Below are 5,488 nucleotides of genomic sequence, written 5' to 3'. Positions count from 1 at the left end.
TATGTTATATTTGGAAATAAACATATTGTCTGGTCCTGTGATTTGTGAGGGTAAAGGTGATGGACTGGGGATTGGACATTTTCACTTAGGGGTGTACTCACTTTTGTTGTATGTTTAAACAGGATGCAAGATTTGCTCCAAGGTCAAATTATACCATCCCCTCCATCCCGTCAAGTGTCCATCTCTTAAGGTTTGAGCACAAGTGGCTCCACACTAAAAGACTCTGGTCCTATATACCGTTGGCTGGTGGTAAAATGAAGGGGCAGTTCTCATGATTAAATCTAACATATTTGGTCCTCACAGTTATTTCCTCTGGCTCAGCTGCTCTTATTGCTGTCTTGGTGCAATTTCATACCCTGGTCCAAGATTGAGCATGATAATGAGTAACAAGGAATTGGCATCATAGCACAATCTCAAAGTGCTACAATGTTACGAGTCTGAAAATAGTATTGGGGTAGTAACTTGCTACTGAGACAGCGTACAATGCATCTCCTCCAAAACTTTTCACATGTTTTTTAATTAAAATTTGATTTTAGCGTTGGAGCAAGCAGCAGTGACATCAGTTAATAGAGATATTAATAGAGATGGGTAGGAGGGGGTAACTAGCCCCCTGTGGTAACTTGCCTCCCATGTAATTCACAAAAATCATGCAAGGTGTGACCAAATCGTTTGCCCAACTATTACCCTGGCTGCCACTGATCTTGCTTAACTAAAAATGTTCACTGTGTCATCACAACATTTGGACATATTTCAACAAAACGATTTTGACAGAAGTTTTTTTTAGTGTTTAAAGATTTCTAGATATGTTTAAATTAAGTTAGATCTATAAAAATAAAATGATGTACAAGAAGTAAAGCGTTCAGATAAATAATCCACTTGTTTAGAGAGGAAAAGTACTTTTTAAGTAGTAATATGTTGGATGAGTGTGTTGGGGGTAACTGGCCCCGTTCTACAAGGGGTAACTGGCCCCCAGAGGATAATTACCCCACTTATGGTTACGCATGTCACAATTACAGGCTCAGTTTGTGCTTGCTAACTGCAATTAGTATTAATTACTAAAAATGTGTGCATAAAACAGATCAAATGGAATTTGAAAAATGCGTAAAATCATATTGGGGTAAGTAGACCCCCTGAGCCAGTTTCCCCCCCTCCCCCCCCCCCCCCCCCCCCCCATTGTGGGCCAGTTGCACCAGTACACATTTTTTTTTTTTCAAATTTCATCAAATATCTAAAAAAGTATAAACTGCATCCATTTGGTACCCCAATAGTTTATTCCCCTAAGGCTAATCATCATCCACATTTCAAGGGCGCAGGAGCTGGGGCGCACGCACATGTCCCTCCAATATTCAATTGTCCCCACAAATGTTGTTTTGCGCAATACTTTCATTTTGAAAAAAATACTCTTTGGAACTTGTCACGTCTCTGCCGCGACCGAATCCAACATTATCATTAGAGATGGGAAGTTCGACTCGTTCGTTAATTATTTTAGACCTACTAAAAATCTGTTACAAACATGTCTTTATTATGCTATTGTCGTGGTCTATTTTTCTTTGCTAACGTAAAACTAACAGCATATGTCGAGGTTGGGTCCCGCTGCCAGTCGTTCAAATGAACGAAACAACCGTTCAATTTAACGAAAAAACTGACCGAGTCGTTTACAAGTCTTCTTACTCAGTCAAAGGCAGCGGCTCCGTGCTTGTTTTCATGTTTTTTTCATGGCATCAGTAATAAACTAACTATATGAATTATTATAGTCTGCGTTCAATTATCAGTTATATACATGTCATTATGATGTTCCTGCCTTGATCTATTTTTCTCTGCAAATGCACATAGAAGTTGATCGGAGAACTGAGCTGGAGGACCGGGTATGAAGCATAGACTGTAAATATAATGGACGACGCCCTTTCGCTCTTTTCCATTGGTGAAAAATGAAGCCACCAGTGTCCTGATACGGCGCTGACATCTTGGACTTGCGTCTGCGCAGATAGCGATCTTGGGACCAGTTCTGCGCAGTAGTTATGCGCAGTAGCGAGAAGGAAGTAAAGCCGTAAAGCCGCGAAATCAACGGCCCCACCCCTGTGCCCCGCCCTCACTCTCCCTCGCAGAATGCGCATACCGTAATCAATCGCAAGTCCAAGTACAGTACAACCTTTGCTTGTTAAACCTAGACGATATGTTATAGCCTAACTTACATCATGTTTAACCTTAATTTAGAATAGGCCTAATAAAAAAATAATTGGTAACTTCTAGCTAACGATCACCTGCTAGCTATTAACATGGCTATTAACGAGGCTTGTTGTCTTTTAGCTAACGTTAGCTAGCCCATTACATTTATTTACTAATTAAATAGCTTATAAATGTAACTTACCGAAAAAAATTCAAAGATCGATTGGAAATGCCAGATCGGTTAGCACAATGTACTGCAGAACAACCCATTATGTCCGTGTGAAATTATATAAATTATAGAAATTTAGAGATTAAATGTAAAGTTCCAATCTCCTCAGTCCTCCGAAAATTCAGTGGCTCCTCGGCTCAGATAGCTGTCAATCACAGCTGTGAATCACAACGTCACACCACCGTTTTTAGAGCATTAAATAACTAACTAAAAACAAACTTATTTTAAAAACAAACTCTTGAATTTACATTAGCGTGATACAAACTACAGTAAATGACAGAAACCAGCTTCAGAAAAAATATATTTGAAGGGTAATTTAATTGTTTAGTTGGTCTCGCGTCCCATTGAATAACATGGGGAGGGCGGGGTTTATGACCTATACTGGGACCACTCACCAGGGGGCGATCGAGACGTTTTGGCTTCACTTTTCAGGGCTTGTGCGGCACGCTTGGTATGAAGCAAGTGATCATGTTGTAGTAATCCGCTGTCAAACGTTCGAATGAACGATACAATTGAACGAGTCACTAGAAAAAGGACTCGTTAGTCCCGAGTCACTAAAAAGATTCGTTCAGCATTTCACTAATTCTCATTCATTCTTTCATGACGAGCAGTGTGTGTTGCCTGCTTTAGTGGATTACTGTAGCTATACATTTAGTTTTCACTGTAAGTACAACGTGTATAAACGTCAATACATTTTCATAGCTATAGAGGGAACGAACGTGATAAAATAAGCTTTCTTCTGGCTAAAAAATAGTTAAGAAGTTAGCTAGCTAGCTAGCTTATTTTCAAGTTTAATCCAACAAACGTTACAGTAGCTTGCTTTCTAGAACACTGAGTAGTTCCTATGGCTGTGTGAAAAATGTATAGTGAATTATTTGATAGGAAGAACGCCTGTTAAAATGATATGCACAATCTCTGTTTTAGTGTTCACCATATGGTCTGTAATGGACGAGCAACCGCCAGTCACGAATGGAGTGTAAGTAGCTAAGGTTCTTGGTAACAATCTCAATACAACAACTGGGATTTTTTCTTTCTTCAGTTTAGGTGTTTTAAATCATCGAGATATAGCTAAAGTGTGTTTAATATTTTCAGAATTGGGTTTATGCTTTATATGATCATGGCAGGAAAGTGATAGACATGAACAAACAGGCAAGGAGGGAGAGAAAGTGGCCACAAACCAACAGGTAAATCATTGATTAGTGCCACACCAAGATAGACTGTTGATCTGTCATCAGGTAAATCAATCAGTGTCATTGAATAGCATCTCTGATAAAAGGAAGCATCCGAATATAGGGGTGTAATGTATGTGTTTACTTTATGCAGAAGAGAGGCTGTCATAACAATAACACTAGTCAGAAAGGAAGGCAGAGAGAGAGGCCTCAAACCAACAGGTAAGAGAGTGAGAAGTATTAATTGAAGGCGGTCTATAGGAGCAGATTGGACTTAAAGCTGGACTAACATGCCTGACTGAGATGTTACCAACATCATTGAGGTATTAGTCATTTTAAAAATGCACTCTGGATACATTATCATCTATCTGAAATGCCTTTCCAGCTGAAAAAAAATCACACCATGCAAAAAATCACAAACGGTATAAATTACCAATGCTAGTTAGGACTATTGCTTGTTAAGAAATCGCTACTTTCTTAAAGTCAAACTGAAATTGTTTTAATCCTATCAAGACAACATTGTTTGGGATAAATATCTATTTGTTACAACCTTTCCAGACATAATGAGTATTGCGAGCCAGCGTTATGGAAACAATTATCGCCCCCAGACTAGCTCTGTGATGGTAATTCCATAGATAGGAACTCTTAAAGGAGTAAGTATAGAGCCAAATTTCTCTTGGCATAATTAGCAGTTTATTTGCAAATAGAGAGACATTTCAAAAGCTTACAAAATAACCCTCTGAGGAATCTCTGAGGAAAATATGTGAAAAGTCTGTATTTATTACAGTTGAAAGGGGTGTGGGAAGATGCTGCCCAGCTGTCTTATGTCACACAGGTTTTACCCAAAGGGTGGGCTGTCCCCCCACCTTATCCTTCCTGCCCTATGTGTTTACTGTTGTGTGTTTACTTCCTGTGTTTACTTCCTGCAAGGGCTACATTCCTAAGGAACAAAGGACAGATACCCCTACTGGTTTAGGCAGATAAACAGATGGTCAGAGTACTTAATGACCCACTGATATTATGCAGACCTGTGTCACAAACAAAGACCAGAGTTACATACCAGGTAATAGAAAAGCAGACATTTCTCAAATGTACATTAGTTCAAGAATTTCCATTAACACCTCCAAGCAAAACTGTGTCGGTCGCACTTGTCCTATTCGCACTTCACTGGTCAATAATGCCAAAGCCTTTTAAAATCAGAGCATGTCTATATCTAACGTAGTCATGGACAAAGGGAATCAAACTAGAAGCGGATTCTAGAAGTGTAAAAACACATAGAACTACATATTAAATAGACATTTTGGTGAATACATTAACATTCCCACTGTAGTAAAATGTGTCCTCCTCAGTATCAGAGTTCCTCCTATGCCTTTGTCCACATACCATTTGTTCCCCAACATTTTAATTTTTGTGTCCGCAAGTAAACATTGTTCCTGGGGGGGCAGTTACACAATGTAGGGGGGTGGGGGTAGGGGGGGGGGACTTGGTTACCCAAGAACACTTTTTTTTTTTAAACCACATTTAATGAAATTTTTTTTTTTAATGATAAATTACATCCATTTGGTTCTCTTATAGTTTATCCTCCTGAGCCTAATCATCACCCACTTGTTTGAAGTAGTGCTGGAAGGTTAACAAAAATACGTCAGATTTGGGTGGGATATCACCCAGAATGTTGCAAAATGTCTCCCTCACCTGGTTGGTTGATGCTATTGTACCTTGTGGAAACACTATACTCCAATCATATCTTCTAAGAGGATTAAAGAATACTTTTTATACAATCCCACAACCATTCAAGCAGATATTGTTGGTTTTCTATCAAATCTCTTTTTTGTAAATATGTAATATTATTGCTTCTGTAACTATTATTACTAACACAACTATCACAACAATAGCTTGCATTGAAAAGCAGTCATATTTCTGAATG

The sequence above is a fragment of the Esox lucius genome, chromosome 5 (assembly GCF_011004845.1).
Source record: "Esox lucius isolate fEsoLuc1 chromosome 5, fEsoLuc1.pri, whole genome shotgun sequence".
Classification (NCBI taxonomy): domain Eukaryota; kingdom Metazoa; phylum Chordata; class Actinopteri; order Esociformes; family Esocidae; genus Esox; species Esox lucius.
Note: the sequence above shows the minus strand (reverse complement) of the source record.